We start from the raw sequence: 18,448 nt of genomic DNA, 5'->3' as shown, positions 1-18,448 counted from the left end.
AGTGGGAAGCAGCTGCACAGCACAGAGAGATCAGCTCGGTGCTTTGTGTCCACCTAGAGGGGTGGGATAGGGAGGGTGGGAGGGAGACGCAAGAGGGAGGACATATGGGGATATATGTATACATATAGCTGATTCACTTTGTTATAAAGCAGAAACTAACATAACATTGTAAAGCAATTATATTCCAATAAAGATGTTAAAAAAGATTGAAAAAAATTTATTTCCTTTACCTGTTGTCGTGCAAAGTGATCTCATAACATTAATTGCAATGGAGACAGCAAGACATTTTGGAAGGAACAGTAACCCCAGGAGTCCATTCCTGCTGTACCATTTATTCACTGTGGGACTGAGTCCTGTAGTCCCTAAGGTTAAATTGTTTCATTTATAAATCATGACCTTTGAACCAGATGATCCCAAAGATGGATTTCCATTCTACGTAGCAAATTTTGAATCTCTAATCCTCTATAAATGCATCCGTGTCACAGTTCCCATGCATTATCTTAAATACAAAGATGGTTAAGCTTATTTTCCATCCCCTTTATTCCCTTGGCAGAATTCTCCAAAGGCTGATAAAAGTAAAAAGTAGCTTTTTCTCCAAGCCATATATTTTTATGGTAATGCTTTTGTCTGTGTGAGTCTTGGGCTGCCTATATATAAAAATGAAGGGTTGTTTGTGTTTTTGGTTTTTTTTGAAGAATGAGGTAGACCTTCTCAACTTAGGATTTGACTCAACATTGCGAGCGCCCAAGTATGGATCAGATTTCCATTTTGTACCAGGTTATTTGAGATACAGCTCTGACTTCAAACGGAGAAGTCACCTATCTGTTTGACAAATAACTCTGGCATGCAGAAGACAGGTTTGAGGCAGAAATAGCCTTTTTGTTGTGGTCCACGCATGAGTGACCTTTTTAAAGCACCAGAAATGGATGAAATCACTAAAGCTACAAGGACCTAGCATTAAACCCAGGGGGCCAGAATACAGAGTGCAAAAGAAGAGGGAACCTATTAAGGTGAGAGAAAAAGAGGGTCTGAAGTGATAGGTTGACCACTTGGAAAAAGTGGAGGATTCATCTGGAAGAGAATGGAGAAGAATCTGTTGGATTTTGAACATGGAAGTTATTGATGATCTTACAAAAGCAGCTTTGTTGGTGCCTTGGGAGCAAAAAATGCAATTGAAATTTTTCACAAATGAATTAGAGGTCTGACTGAAAGGAAGCTACACGTAGTAAATTGTTTTGCAAAAAATTGTTTTTAAGAAAAGCAGAAATACAGAGGGGAGTTTGATCAAGTTGAATTTATTAAAAATGTCTCCAGCGTTTTCAGGTGTTTCCTGCTCATTGCTTGTTTATCGCATCCTAATACTAACACAATCTGACTGAAATTAGTTAGTAGTGGTGGGCTCTGGACCCACCATTTCTAACTTTCACGTAATGTCAATTTAGTTGGAAGCGGTGGAGACGTCTAGTCCATCATGGGTTTACAGACCTCTGTCTGGCGCTCCGAGTCCCCTCCGTTTGAAGCAGAGACTAAGGAGGATATGAGGGCATCCTAATAGAAGTACCTCATTCAGGTTAGGAATGTGGTAGGGGTGAGTTATTGGAGAAGGGACATCTCTTGTTCTACACAGGGCAGTGTAGCTGAAGGCGAAGAACCGAAAGCAGTACCTTGTGCTAACCCTGAAGGGAGATTGACTGTGAAAGTAGCTAAATGTGTGGTCATCGTCTCAAACTATTTACCAGTCTTTCCAGTGCCTGACCTAGGCATTCAACTTTTTTCTAAACTCTGGATCCTGAATATTCTGGCTTTGACAAGCCTCACAGACCCCAGGGACAGTATACCTTTTTACTTGATGCAGACACAAGTGCTCTTGCCCAAGGAGGGACCCACATGGCAGGTATCTAGTGAGATGGGATCTGAAAGTTGGAGAAAAGCATGGGGCCCTTAGAGAATGAAGATTTCCCTGGTCCAGTGGACTGCCTCAACCAGAGCCTGTACAGAGCTTTCTCGCACAATTCAGAACCTAGAGTATTCCAAGAAAAGATGACATTCAAGTTAATTGACTTGAGATAGCATTAATATTTTGTACATTATTTTAGCGTTCAGGCTATGCAATGTTATGTCTTTTGCCTACATTGTATGATATAGATGGTCGAGCATGATGAGAAGAGTTTGTACCTCTGAGATTATGCCACGTCTGAAGAATAGGAAGAGCAGTGAACTGGGCAGGTGATGGTGGACAGCGGGCCTGGGCGTGGGTAGACAATGAAGGAAGACTGGTAGCTGGCAGTGAAGCAAAGCCATGAGGATGCGCTGCATAGTTCTTCTCTTTAACTCAGCCACCATCAATTTCTCTTTCCAAACAACACCCTGACTTCAATTTGAAGAAACACATCTTATGCATTAGAATCAGTCTGGAAGTCAGGAGTGTTAGGGGCCTTGTCCTAGCAGAAGGGTGATCATTTGACCCAAGTTAGGCCAATTGGGGGTTTCTTCTCTGGGATTTGAAACTTAGAGGAACAAAAAGACTGAAATGTCCAGTATCCACTTTGTCCGCATGTATGTGTGCTGAACAACTGGGACCACATTTCTGCAAATGCCTTGCTTCTCTAGCCTTTCATCAATTCAGTGAACCTCTGATATCCTTCTGGGTGGGTTTATTTTGCTTAAATGCATTAGCGTTGAATCTGTTGCTGGCAATCAGGGAGCCCTGACTGCTTCAGTGGACAAATTCCACCAAAAGCTAGATGAAACTAGTTAGACGGGGAATGTAAACACACCTGACACTGCAAGGATTTTAAAGATGAACAAGGAGGAGTGACAGGAAGAGGTTTTATTTATCCAAACCCCAAGTGTAAGAAATGTCTCTCTTTTATCTCTTCAAATCATACTTAACCTGTTCAGAGCCCCCTTTCCATCTGAAGGACAGATTATTTAATCTTAGTTATCATGGAACCTTCCCCCTCCATCCGTGAGACATACAAGAAACTGGAACTTACGTGTTGGCAGGAAGAGCTGTGTTCCTGGTCTCGTGTGGTCTCCACCATCTGTCCCTTGGGCACCTCTCATTGGTCCACAACGCTGACACAGATGCCACATCACAGCTATCCTTCTGTCATCCTGTCATCTAAGGCATTAGATGCCAGAAGCACACCTGTCTGCACTTCCTTCCTCAGTGTCCAATGCTTGTAAGAAGCTCAAATTTCATGTCTGGCCATTTCTACTTTTCCTACTCAAAAATATTCCTCCATTTCATCCCTCTACCCTGGTCAATCCAAATTCAGCATAATCTCCTGCAATTGGCCTTTAGAACCCTCAACATTGATTTCTTTCTTGTAGGTAGAGGCGGGGATAGGAAATGCTAACACCAGGGTTTTCTTCTCTTTTCTTTTCTTTTTTCTTAATAGCATGCTCTGTTTAATAACCAATGGAGCACATACCTCATTGTGTCATAATTATTTTGTTTGTTGCTGTTTGAAACAATTTGATGAAAAAAATTGATCTATGTATGTCTATTCCCAGTTCCTGAACCTACTGAATACTCAATAAATGCTTGTTAAATAGAACACCACAGAAATCCACTGTGTAGACTCATCTTAACATCTTTACTCAGTTCCTGAGAATAGCTTTCGTGGGAAGTCATAAAAATGCATTGATGAGTAGATAGCGTCCCCAAAACCAAGATTTTCAAGTGCTTTTCAATAATTAAATTCTGAGGAACAATTTAAAGCTTGCATAGTTTTCTCTCAAGTACTCTCTAGAGACAGCTGGTGCTCGCTGGGGTTCGTGGGCTTCATTACGAGTTCATTTTTCTCTCACGTACTGGCTGAAATGAGGAGGAGAGAACGGGAAACAGAAATTAAACAGGTGGGGTCTGGAAGGTGGCAGAGCCCTCGCACAGATTATTAAACAGTAGGCTTTGTGCTCGGTCTTGGCCAAGGCAGGCTTCAGTGTTCTGAATGAAATCAAGCAAGTAGTTGCATAAGCGTAAGATGGTGTTTAGTGTCTGAGGGTCTAAGATCGGTTCAATTAATGAGGGGCCTTCAACAAATCTACTGTACATTTTGTGCCTCACTTCTCCCTTTGGATAATAGAATTTATAAGCTGCTATCTCAATGAGAAAGAGTGAAAAGCATCTTCAGACTTTCCACGTGCCTAAGAGTACATAGACCCTGCTAGAAATTTAATCCAGAGGAGCACGTGAATTGCCCAAGTTAGAGTTTAATAAAAGTAAGCCTGGAGCCTTTTCTGCTTTTATCCACTCAGATCCCTGAGGTCTTGTCATCCTGCTAGAGCTGCTCAGAACTGACTCTCCACCCCTATCTGCAACCCATCACAAGGAATCCTTTCAATCCTGGACTTTCTGGGCGCATCTTCTTCTCCCTCCTTCAAGAAATCTTTCCTTTCTTAAATTATGTTTTTCCCCAGTTCCTCATTAGGCACTAGCTGGCCATAAGTATCACTGTTGGAATAGCAGTGATGATGCTGACTGTAGAAGAGAATTGTGTTTCTCCAGTGACAGCTTCTACACCCTAAGAGTGATCCCTGATGTAAATTTCAGACTGTGCATCGTGGGCAATGGAGAAAGCACATGGTGATCAGAATGGACATTTGGGAAGTAGTAGTGAGAAGGGTTACTGTCTAACTCTAGAAAACATTTCCATGTCCTGCCCCCTGAGTAGGAAACGTTTAAAATCATACTTTGATTTGAGTAAAAGGCACTACATACTTATGGAAATGTAAAGGATTAAATGCCTCACAGATTACTTTTCAAAAGACGTTCTATCAATTTTCTAAATGGATCCTCACTAATAAAGCACCTTATAAATTAGACAGGACTAATCATTAAATGGGATTTTGCACAGTAAGGAAACTGTACATCATAGAAAAAACAGGTATTATTTTCAGCTCTGTCATTGCCATATTGTGGACTGGCATGGTGGGGTTTAAGACCTACCTGATGCATGTGAAGGCTGCAAGCTGAAAGGTTATAATCACTGTACCTACCACCACCATGGAAATCTGTGCTACCCCTAAATTTGAACATTTTGAGATTTCAGGTGTATCTCTTCTAAACGGTTTGTAAATGGTCGGTGTCATGTTACAACGTAGGGTTCTTTGCTGAAGTCTTTAACCCATATTAACTCAGGTCGTAAGTCAAAAATAGAAACTGATAAATAAACCAGAACCTTGGTTGGCATTACTGTCTCTGGTCTTGAATAATAAACCAATTAGTGATTCATTGAACAAATAATTATTGGGCTCGCTCTATTTCTAGGCACAGTTGTAGGTGCTGGCAATTCAACAGTAAACAAAATAGGCAGAATTTCTACCCTCTTAAAGCTTGTGTGGTAGGGGGTACCACACCAAGAAGATGCTAGGCATTAGTTTGATCCAGATGGTTTCAAGAAGAGAAGGAGCACACTGTATCACTGGTCCAGGCATGAAATTGCTTTTCTGTAGTGGTATTTAATTCAAATATATGAGAGCCAGTTTTGTCTAGTTAGGGACAGACTATCCTTTGACTGGGATGCGTGACAGTGTCACGAGCACACTCAAAGGTATGTGTGTGCAAAGTGGGAAAGATACGGTTGATTTAGATGCATGCTTTCAGAAAGGAGGTAAGTTTTTAGCTTCATCTTAATGTTTCAAGTTGGACTCTCAAGTCACTGAATCATATCATCTTAGAGCTGGAATGGTCTTCAAGAGACTTCTAATTTAAACTCTTCATTATAAAGACATCAACAATTAGACCCAGAATTGCCCAAGGCGATTATTTACAAAGAACCTTGAAAACTGCTTAGCACACATCACAACGTTAATAAAATACATATTTCTATATGTTTTTTTCTGTTTGCTTGTTCGTTTCTTACCAGAATCTAAAATTTTCTTTCTCTTTATTTGATGGTGGAACTTATTTTTTTTTTTTAATTTTATTTATTTTTTAAACAGCAGGCTCTTATTAGTTATCCATTTAATACATGTTAGTGTATATATGTCAATCCCAATTTCCCAGTTCATCCCACCAACACCTCCCCCCACCGCCACTTTCCCCCATTGGTGTCCATACATTTGTTCTCTACATCTGTGTCTCTGTTTCTGCCCTGCAAACAGGTTCATCTGCGCCATTTTTCTAGATTCCACATATATGCGTTAATATACAATATTTGTTTTTCACTTTCTAACTTATTTCACTCTACATGACAGTCTCTGCATCCACACACATCTCTACAAATGACCCACTTTTGTTCCTTTTTACGACTGAGTAATATTCCATTGTATATATGTGCCACATCTTCTTTATCCACTCGTCTGTCGATGGGCATTTTGGTTGCTTCCATGACCTGGATATTGTATATAGTGCTGCAATGAACATTGCGGTACATGTATCTTTTTGAATTATGGTTTTCTCTCGGTATATGCCCATTAGTAGGATTGCTGGATCATATTGTAGTTCTATTTTTCGTTTTTGTTTTTTTTTTGCGGTATGCGGGCCTCTCACTGTTGTGGCCTCCCCTGTTGTGGAGCACAGGCTCTGGACGCACAGGCTCAGCGGCCATGGCTCACGGGCCCAGCCGCTCCACGGCATGTGGGATCTTCCTGGACTGGGGCACGAACCCGTGTCCCCTGCATCGGCAGGCGGACTCTCAACCACTGCGCCACCAGGGAAGCCCTATTTTAATTTTTTAAGCAAACTCCATACTGTTCTCCATAGTGGCTGTATCAATTTACATTACCACCAGCAGTGCAAAAGGGTTCCCTTTTCTCCACACCCTCTCCAGCATTTGTTGTTGGTAGATGCCCATTCTAACTGGTGTGAGGTGATACTTCATTGTAGTTTTGATTTGCATTTCTCTAATAATTAGTGCTGTTGAGCAGATTTTCATGTGCTTCTTGGCCATCTGTATGTCTTCTTTGGAGAAATGTCTATTTAGGTCTTCTGCCCATTTTTGGATTGGGTTGTTTGTTTTTTTACTGTTGAGCTGCATGAGCTCTTTATATATTTTGGAGATTAATCCTTTGTCCATTGATTCATTTGCAAATATTTTCTCCCATTCTGAGGGTTGTCTTTTCGTCTTATTTATGGTTTCCTTTGCTGTGCAAAAGCTTTTAAGTATCATTAGGTCCCAGTTGTTTATTTTTGTTAGAGTAATTTCCATTGCTCTAAGAGGTGGATCAAAAAATATCTTGCTGTGATTTATGTCAAAGAGTGTTCTTCCTATGTTTTCCTCTAAGAGTTTTATAGTGTCCAGTCTTACATTTAGATCTTTAATCCATTTGGAGTTTATTTTTGTGTATGGTGTTAGGGAGTGTTCTAATTTCATTCTTTTACATATAGCTGTCCAGTTTTCCTAGCACCACTTATTGAAGTGGCTCTCCTTTCTCCATTGTATATTCTTGCCTCCTTTATCAAAGATAAGGTGACCATATGTTCATGGGTTTACCTCTGGGCTTTCTATCCTGTTCCATTGATCTATATTTCTGTTTTTGTACCAGTACCATATTGTCTTGATTACTGTAGCTTTGTAGTATACCCTGAAGTCAGGGAGTCTGATTCCTCCAGCTCCGTTTTTTTCCCTCAAAACTGCTGTGGCTATTTGGGGTGTTTTTTGTCTCCATACAAATTTTAAGATTTTTTGTTCTAGTTCTGTAAAAAATGCCATTGGTAATTTGATAGGGATTGCATTGAATCTGTAGATTGCTTTGGGTAGTATACTCATTTTCACAATATTGATTCTTCTAATCCAAGAACATGGTATATCTCTCCATCTGTTTGCATCATCTTTAATTTTTTTCAGCAGTGTCTTATAGTTTTCTGCATACAGGTCTTTTGTCTCCCTAAGTAGGTTTAGTCCTAGGTATATTATTCTTTTTGTTGCAGTGATAAATGGGAGTGGTTCCTTAATTTCTCCTTCAGAATTTTCATCATTTGTGTATAGGAATGCAAGAGATATCTGTGCATTCATTTTGTATGCTGCATCTTTACCAAATTCATTGATTAGCTCTAGTAGTTTCCTGGTGGCATCTTTAGAATTCTCTATGTATAGTATCATGTCATCTGCAAACAGTGACAGTTTTACTTCTTTTCCAATTTGTATTCCTTTTATTTCTTTTTCATTTCTGATTGCCATGGCTAGGACTTCCAAAACTATGTTGAATAATAGTGGCGAGAGTGGACATCCTTGTGTTGTTCCTGATCTTAGAGAAAATGCTTTCAGTTTTACACCGTTGAGAATGATGTTTGCTGTGGGTTTGTCGTATATGGCCTTTATTATGTTGAGGTAGGTTCCCTCTATGCCCACTTTCTGGAGAGTTTTTATCATAAATGGGTGTTGAATTTTGTCAAAACCTTTTTCTGCATCTATTGAGATGATCATATGGTTTTTATTCTTCAGTTTGTTAATATGGTGTATCACATTGATTGATTTGCGTATATTGAAGAATCCTTGCATCCCTGGGATAAATCCCACTTGATCATGGTGTATGATCCTTTTAATGTGCTGTTGGATTCTGTTTGCTAGAATTTTGTTGAGAATTTTTGCATCTATATTCATCAGTGATATTGGTCTGTATTTTTCTTTTTTTTGTAGTATCTTTGTCTGGTTTTGGTATCAGGGTAACAGCGGCCTCATAGAATGAGTTTAGGAGTGCTCCTTCTGCAATTTTTTGGAAGAGTAAGAAAGTTGGGTGTTAGCTCTTCTCTAAATGTTTGATAGAATTCACCTATGAAGCCATCTGATCCTGGACTTTTGTTTGTTGAGAGATTTTTTTTTTTTTTTTTTTTTGCGGTATGCGGGCCTCTCCCTGCCGTGGCCTCTCCCGTTGCGGAGCACAGGCTCAACGGCCATGGCTCACGGGCCCAGCCGCTCCGCGGCATGTGGGATCTTCCCGGACCGGGGCACGAACCCATGTCCCCTGCATCGGCAGGCGGACGCTCAACCACTGCGCCACCAGGGAAGCCCCTGTTGAGAGATTTTTAATCACAGTTTCAATTTCATTACTTGTGTCTGTTCATATTTTCTATTTCTTCCTCGTTCAGTCTTGGAAGGTTATACCTTTCTAAGAATTTGTCCATTTCTTCCAGGTTGTCCATTTTATTGGCATAGAGTTGCTTGTAGTAGTCTCTTAGGATGCTTTGTATTTCTGCAGTGTCTGTTGTAACTTCTCCTTTTCCATTTCTAATTTTATTGATTTAAGTCCTCTCCCTCTTTTTCTTGATGAGTCTGGCTAATGGTTTATCAATTTTGTTTATCTTCTCAAAGAACCAGCTTTTAGATTTATTGATCTTTGCTATTGTTTTCTTTATTTCTCTTTCATTTATTTCTGCTCTGATCTTTATGATTTCTTTCCTTCTGCTAACTTTGGGTTTTGTTTGTTCTTCTTTTTCTAGTTCCTTTAGGTGTAAGGTTAGATTGTTTATTTGAGGTTTTTCTTGTTTCTTGAAGTAGGCTTGTATCGCTCTAAACTTCTCTCTTAGAACTGCTTTTGCTGCATCCCACAGGTTTAGGATCGTCGTGTTTTCGTTGTCATTTGTCTCTAGGTATTTTTTGATTTCCTCTTTGATTTCTTCAGTGACCTCTTGATTATTTAGTAATGTATTGTTTAGCCTACATGTGTCTGTGATTTTTATATTTCTTTCCTGTAATTGATTTTTAATCTCATAGTGTTGTGGTCAGAAAAGATGCTTGATATGAATTCAATTTTCTTAAATTTACTGAGGCTGGATTTGTGACCCAAGATATGATCTATCCTGGAGAATATTCCATGCACACTTGACAAGAAAGTGTAATCTGCTGTTTTTGGATGGAATGTCCTATAAATATCAATTAAATCTATCTGGTCTGTTGTGTCATTTAAAGTTTGTGTTTCCTTATTAATTTTCTATTTGGATGATCTGTCCATTGGTGTAAGTGAGGTGTTAAAATCCCCCACTATTATTGTATTACTGTCGATTTCCTATTTTATAGCTCTCAGCAGTTGCCTTATGTATTGAGGTGCTCCTGTGTTGGGTGCATATATATTTATAATTGTTATGTCTTCTTCTTGGATTGATCCCTTGATCATTATGTTGTGTCCTTCCTTGTCTCTTGTAACATTCTTTATTTTTAAGTCTATTTTATCTGATATGAATATTGCTACTCCAGCTTTCTTTTGATTTCTATTTGCATGGAGTATCTTTTTCCATCCCCTCACTTCCAGTCTGTATGTGTCCCTAGGTCTGAAGTGGGTCTCTTGTAGACAGCATATATATAGGTTTTGTTTTTGTATCCATTCAGTGAGCCTGTGTCTTTTGGTTGGAGCATTTAATCCATTCATGTTTAAGGTAATTATTGATATGTATATTCCTGTTACCATTTTCTTAATTGTTATGGGTTTGTTTTTGTAGGTCCTTTTTGTCTCTTGTGTTTCCCACTTAGGGAAGTTCCCTTAGCATTTGTTGTAGAGCTGTTTTGGTGGTGCTGAATTCTCTTAGCTTTTGCTTGTCTGTAAAGCTTTTGATTTCTCCATTGAATCTGAATGAGATCCTTGCCAGGTAGAGTAGGCTCTTCCCTTTCATCACTTTAAATATGTCATGCCACTCCCTTCTGGCTTGTAGAGTTTCTGCTGAGAAATCAGCTGTTAACCTTATGGGAGTTGCCTTGTATGTTGTTTGTCATTTTTCCCTTGTTGCTTTCAGTAATTCTTCTTTTTCTTTAATTTTGTCAATTTGATTACTATGTGTCTTGGTGTGTTTCTCCTTGGGCTTATCCTGCCTGGGACTCTCTGTGCTTCCTGGGCTTGGGTGGCTATTTCCTTTCCCATATTAGGGAATTTTTCGACTGTAATCTCTAAAGATATTTTCTTGCATCCTTTCTCTCTCTCTTCTCCTTCTGGGACCCCTGTAATGCCAATGTTGTAACATTTAATGTTGTCCCAGTGGTCTCTTAAGCTGTCTTCATTTCTTTTCATTCTTTTTTCTTTATTCTGTTCTGCAGCAGTGAATTCCACCATTCTGTCTTCCAGGTCACTTATCCGTTCTTCTGCTTCAGTTATTCTACTACTGATTCCTTCTAGTGTATTTTTCATTTCAGTTATTGTGTTGTTCATCTCTGTTTGTTTGTTCTTTAATTTTTCTAGGTGTTTGTTCTTTAATTCTTCTAGGTTTTTGTTAAACATTTCTTACATCTTCTCAATCTTTGCCTCCATTCTTTTTCCGAGGTCCTGGATCATCTTCATTATCATTATTCTGATTTTTTTTTCTGGAAGATTGCCTATCTCCACTTCATTTAGTTGTTTTTCTGGGGTTTTATGTTGTTCCTTCATCTGGTACATAGCCCTCTGCCTTTTCATATTGTCTGTCTTTCTGTGAATGTGGTTTTCGTTACACAGGCTGCAGGACTGTAGTTCTTCTTGCTTCTGCTATCTGCCCTCTGGTGGATGAGGCTCTCTAAGAGGCTTGTGCAAGTTTCCTGATGGGAGGGACTGGTGGTGGGTAGAGCTGGGTGTTGCTGTGGTGGGCAGAGCTCAGTAAAACTTTAATCTGCTTGTCTGGTGATGGGTGGGGCTAAGTTGCCTCCATGTTGGTTGTTTGGCCTGAGGCAACCCAACACTGGAGCCTACCCAGGCTCTTTGGTGGGGCTAATGGCAGACTCTGGGAGGGCTCACGCCAAGGAGTACTTCCCAGAACTTCTGCTGCCGGTGTCCTTGTCCTCACTGTGAGACACAGCCAACCCCTGCCTCTGCAGGAGACCCTCCAACACTAGCAGGTAGGTCTGGTTCAGTCTCCCCTGGGGTCACTGCTCCTTCCCCTGGGTCTTGATGTGCACACTACTTCGTGTGTGCCCTCCAAGAGTGGAGTCTCTGTTTCCCCCAGTTCTGTTGAAGTGCTGCAGTCAAATCCCACTAACCTTCAAAGTCTGATTCTCTAGGAATTCCTCCTCCTGTTGCCGGACCCCCAAGTTGGGAAACCTGCCGTGGGGCTCAGAACCTTCACTCCAGTGGGTGGGCTTCTGTGGTATAAATGTTCTCCAGTTTGTGAGTCACCCACCCAGCAGTTATGGGATTTGATTGTATTGTGATTGCACCCCTCCTACCATCCATTTTGTCTTCTCCTTTGTCTTTGGATGTGGGGTATCTTTTTTGGTGAGTTCCAGTGTCTTCCTGTCGATGATTGTTCAGCAGTTAGTTGTGATTCCAGTGCTCTCACAAGAGGGAGTGAGAGCATGTCCTTCTACTCCGCCATCTTGAGCTAATCCCCTCTATATGTATTTTTGAGGAGTGGTAGAATCTTGCAGGATTATGTTAGTTAAGGGACTGCATGTTATACTCAGTGTGTGTTAACAGTTATACGGTCCATTTATTAATTTGTTATGAGAACTACTTTCTCATGTTATCACTGCTCTCTGGGGAAGGGGCCTTGCCTAGGAGATGAGAGATCTGGATTCCAGTCTTGCTCTAGAACCTGAGCAAGTCATTAAATTCTTGAATACATTGTTCTTATAATTTAAAAGATTATATCTTTCCTACCTCCTTTATGTAGATGCAGTGAGGTTGGCTGAAGTCACAGATAAAAGTTTTTCTTTTTTTAAATAAAACATTATAAAACACTGGACTAATACTAAACAGTGCTGGTACTCTGCAGACAGAAAGAATTGATGATTTATGGTTGGGTCAGTCTTCATCACCATCAAACTTTCCCAGTACCTCTTTCAGTTACATCCTTCCTTTCAGTGAAAGTGATCCATGGGATTGACCTGAGGGGCCATGAGGACAGGCTCGTGGCTATGTCCCCTATGATGACATCTCCTCAACCCTAATAATGGTGCCTCGGATTGAAATCCGGACCCAGTCATGCTTGTGCTATTGAACCTGTAGAAGCAGCTTTTATATTTGAGTTTCAGATGAATGACTTATTGAAAATCCAGAGTTCAAAAAAGTACAGAATCTGCTATAAAGTACAAGATGATATGGGGTCAGAGTGATCCTGTTCTTTATCCACTACAGTCACTGCAGGATTCCATATATTTAGTGCCATAGTGAGCACGGATAAACACAACAGCAACCCCTGATTTTGTATTAACCTGGGGAAGCAACTTGAGATTTATGTTTGCACACTGTTAATGGTGGATTTTGAAACAGGAAAGCAGAATACTAATAAATTTCCTCTGATCTCTGTAGCCCATGAATATTTGAATCCCCTCCCCTTCACTATCCCCTTTGCCTTAGCATGTTGCTGTTTTGAGAGGACGAAGGACATAAGATTAAAATGTGTGTGGGGAATCCAAGGCAGCTGATGGAGTTGGCAGCAATTTTGAATGGCTTCGCTGAGTGTGACATTTTTTAGCAATGCTTTGTGAAAGCTGCAACATAAATGGGGTAATGATACAGAGGTCATTCATCAGTATCTCCCTGAAACCTGTATATATGGCTTCACATTAGTTATTTGATGTGTTGGGTGGAGATGCTGCCTGCTGGGGAATATCAGTTAGATGTTGTTCTGTACGATTTTCATTTGCTCACACAAAAGCGTAATGACATAGCTCAGTGAGGACTGAAGTCAATGTATCATTGTGTAACCGGGAACTTCTTCTGCCTTATTATTTATTAGGGGGCATATGAGCCTATAAAGTGTCCCTGAACATGGCAGAAATAAGTCCTGAGCTCTGAAGTCTTGTACCACAACTGCTAAGGTGACAGAATAGTGAGGTACAAAAAACCAGAACAAATAAGACGGAAACTTCTTTTCATTCAGTGGGTCAAGAGGTACATTTACTATTTGACGTTCCTGTTGGGCATGTGAGAGAAGTTTCTAGGTAAAAGATCTGATACATTGCCAAATAGGTTTTTGCTTGTTTTCATTAGTTCAGCAAAATCAAGTCACAGATGGGCAATAAACTGAAAACTATATAAACTTTTTTTTTTTTAATGCACCACATTTGTAAAAGCAATAGTCTTACAGGATACTAACCAGCAGGTTTTTTAAAATTTTATTTTGCATGGTTCCCTAGAGAAAACAAAACAAAATAAAACTCTTCTTAGCAGTCATCTTTATTTTTTTAATGTGTATTCTTATTTTATTTTCTTCTACTTTCATTTGGTGTTTTCTGCTCTTCCTGTTCTTTTTTTTTGTATTTATTTATTTATTTGATTGTGCCAGGTCTTAGTTGCGGCACATGGGCTCCTTAGTTGTGGCACATGAGCTCCTTAGTTGTGGCATGTGAACTCTTAATTGCGGCATGCATGTGGGATCTAGTTCCCAGACCAGGAATTGAACCCAGACCCCCTGCGTTGGGAGCGTGGAGTCTTATCCACTGTGCCACCAGGGAAGTCGCAGCAGTCGCCTTTAAAACAAAGATGATCAGAGAAGTTTAGGGACAATATTTTTCTTCCACTCAGTATTATTGTGAATTAAAGACCTTCCCTGTGTTCTTTCTTCTGTTACCACATTGCAATACCCTTCTGAATGGGGGTCAGTCTCCCCACTTTATGTCTGCATGATGAGGGCAAGGCCCTATCTTTGAGTTGCCTGAGCCTTGCAGACGGAGAGCTTTGCCCTGAAAGGTAACTGAAAACAAAGTATGTTTGGTTCAATTGAAATATTTATTTCACTCAGTTGATGAAAGTGATGATTCCTTTATGAACACATGTTCCAATAGTTGGTATGAAGGACAGGAAGACATTAAGGCTTTAAGACGCAAGGGAATATCTGAGGCCAAAGGCTCTGGAATTAGAAGACGGCAGATTAGATGCCAAGAATGAGCCCTGGTTAGAAGGAAGGAAACTGGATATTTGAAATTCTCTGTTCATACTTGCAATTTGCACTCAGGTTCCTGTTTTGCTGGGTCCTAAGGTTGCTTATTTTTTGACTTGACAAAGACCTGTGAAACTCACTGACCTTGGGGAGAGCTCAACAGATAGCCTTAAAATCAGGTTATCACATTCATATCAAACTTCCCAGTGTACAGGGACTGTATATACATCGAAACATGTTAGCCATATAACTCTTACTAAGAAATACATCATAAATATCGGAAATATTTAAGGTAATATTAATCATGCTGCATGTTGGAGGCCCTAGTGATAGGGTCTGGATTACTTTAAACAAGAGTTTGCAGTTATGTAGGTTAAATAAGTCTAGAGTTCTAATGTACAGCACGATGGCTATACTTTAATAATACTGCAGTGAATACTGGAAATCTGCTGAAAGAGTAGATTTCACTTGCTCTCACTACACACACACACACACACACACACACACACACACACACACAATGGTAACTATATGAGGAGATGAAATGTTAATTAGGTGACTATAGTAATCATTTCCCTGAGTATATGTATACCAAATAGTCATGTTGTAAACCTTAAATACATATAATTCATATTTTAAATAGATTAAAATAAACAAAAATTTTTTTTAAAAACCAATAATTTGCTATTAATGTTGATAGAATGACATTATAGAAGAACCACTTCTCATAATCAACCAGTTGTAGACATTTTCATGGAAAAAGGAATGTATATTTATGAAAAAAAGTGAAAATATGAATAATTCAAAACATAAATGTCTTAGCCCCTAGTGTCTATTATAGTCCAATTTATTATTTTGCAGGAAAAAAAAGACACATATTGTTGATAGTAGTAGACAGTATTTTTTATTTTTTTCTCAAAAATTCCTATATTTTCAAAGTTATTAACAACATGTATTAACTTCTGATATAATTAGGGGAAAAGCCATTGAAATCTTCTTTGGCTAGATTTCTTGAAAGCTGTCTCTTCTTACAGAGATCTTTGTGAGTCTTCCATAAATCATTCCAGATGACTAAGTGTCTATGTTCATGCAATAACAAAGAGATTTTTATTTTTAACATTCAGCTGTACATTCCTGACTTGTACAGTTAATATTTTGATGGGACTGGCTCTCTAGAATCTTCTTTCCAAAGCCTTAGGTAGATTCCTTGGTTGACTCAGGACGTAAAAATAGGTTGCTATGAATCTGAAAATCCCTCTTCATAGTATGATTGATTCTATCGCTTTGATTAAGTCAAAAATAATCCATATTTCCAGACATGGCTTTTTGAAAACTTTTCTAGTTCATTTTCAATGTTGTTATTGTTTTATTAACTCTGTTAGCCCCGTCATAAGTGACATCTCTGAATACTACATACATTAGAAAACTTTATGTCTTGAAAGCACAGCTGTAAAAACAAGTCCAGGTAGGATCAGAGAAAGTAGTTGGGCTGCCATCTGCTTGCTTCCACCATCTTCATGTGTTCATATTATTGGCCTGCCCAAGGCAACGTTGTAAACTATTCAAGCCTGATTATTAGTGGTCCTCTGCTTTTTCAGTCAATAATGCCATTGTGTCTCCAGAAGCTCAGTACTCCCCTGATCAAGCCACCACCTTTCACCTTTATTCCCTGGGCAGCATTTCAAAAGCTGTGTCTTACTTCCTCCAACTCCCATAAAAAAGCACCTGTTCTACAGTCTCTGGGGAACCCCGTTCCCTGCATTCCCTGCTGCCTGCCACGTGTGTGTTTAGTTACACAGTGCAGGCACCTGTATCATCGTCATTGCAGCTGGACACTTGGAGGCAGGGAAAGACTGACGTGGCTTCCAGCACATTCTTGCTGCTTCTGGTTTGTTCTTGCTCTCACCCACTCCGAGTGGAGTGCTGGTACCCACTTTTACCAATGGTTTAACAAAATTCCTGAGTGTTTAACAATCAGCATTGCCTGTCTAGCACTTTAGACCCAGCACCTAACACAGATCTCCTATTTTAGCAATTAGATAGATGATATAGACATAGATATATATCCTACTAGTTCTTCTTTTCTGGTCAAGCCCTAATTGTTATACTACTTAAGAAAGATATTAAATTAAGGACCCTGGTCCTTAACAGTTGAGGTGAAGTTTCTAAAGGAAATTCAGCCAATTAAGATAGCTCTAAATTTGATAAAATTTATGAGATAAAATTCACTTGAGTCCATTTCAGAGATGGTCATTACAAGAAGTTTGTTAACAAAGGCTGACAGTTATACACATAACTTCTGGAGAATGTTGCAATTTTAACTAATTCATCAGAAATATTATAATGAATGGTGTTAGCAATTCAGGATGGTGAATGTTCTAGATTCTATAAAACCCACATCAGTCACAGACCCACAGAAGAGAAATCATCCACCTGATTGCTGAGAGATGTTTGTGCCTCTACACTCTCTTAGCTGATCATGCCAAATCTGCCCTTGTGATTCACCCCAGGCAATAAGTGCAAAACCTACCTGGAAGACACACAGTGCCTTTTATTTCTCTAGACTCTAGAGAGTTTGTTTTAAATAAAACAAAACAAGTAAACACACAAAAGAACCCTGCACTGTTGGCCCCCAGACATGGTTCACTGGAGGCTTGTGCCACGTCCTGGGTGACCCACTGTCCCATGGCTCTGTCATCGGGCCACCTGTGTCTGTCCACTCCAGGAGCCACACACAGAGCTCAACCAGATAGAATTGGATGACCTAGCCATGCTCAGCTAGAATCAGTTTTTGCTTTGTGGATCAGATTTAGATGTTCTGGTTTGGATAGAGTCACGCAAATCCAATTTGGGCCTCTTGACCTTGGAATGAATTCTATTCAAATCATGCTTTTCTATGTAAATTTGATTATTCTCCATTCCTCTTCCTGTGTGGCACTTAGCATGCCTAGCAGAGGGCTTTGGCATAACTTGGTGGTGTTTATTCTGACAAAATATTACTGAGTATATAAATATTTCAGAATGCATTTGCATACCATGTTAGTGATACCCTAAATTTTAGACCTAGCTAATATAATGGGCTACTCTAACTGCATAGTTTTGTTTATTTGTTTCAACTAATTTAGCATGGGCCTAGACAGATGCTGTCTTAATTACTGCAAAACAGTTTTCTGCTGTTTGAATATTTAGTGGAAATTTCTCTGAGTACTTAAGATGCTTTTTCTGGTGAAATAAACATTTATAATGGAAGAGTTGGTGTTTTTTGATGACCCCCAAGCCAATGTCTCTTGGCTTATGTAGATGTGTATACAGTGTGCCATGTGATTTGTGGCTTCAGGCACTAGCCCATCACCGCTTTGTGTTTTGGCATAAACATAATATAAAAGAATGCTGGAGCTGCATGAGGTGCTCTGATGGAGCTAACCAACACATACTCAGTAACTGCTGAGGAAGATGGATTGTCAAATAATCTACCCGGTGCTCTGACAAGCTACCTTGGTGTGATAATCTTGTTTAAGATCTTGCTACATTATTCATTGTTCTTCTCCACTACTAATCTTTGCAGCATGCTTCTGTTATGTTTCTGCTTGCATTCTCAGAGCTATGGAGACTATTGTTTTATGATAAAGATAAAGCTTTTCATTAATTTGCCCATGCTTTGCAGGGAGAGCAAGGGAAAACAATGATCTCTGGTAGTTTACTGTTCACAGACTGCTTCCT

This window comes from Phocoena sinus, chromosome 11 (genome assembly GCF_008692025.1).
Source record: "Phocoena sinus isolate mPhoSin1 chromosome 11, mPhoSin1.pri, whole genome shotgun sequence".
In the NCBI taxonomy this organism is placed as follows: domain Eukaryota; kingdom Metazoa; phylum Chordata; class Mammalia; order Artiodactyla; family Phocoenidae; genus Phocoena; species Phocoena sinus.
The sequence above is the reverse complement of the archived record's forward strand: the minus strand, read 5'-3'. Positions refer to the sequence as shown.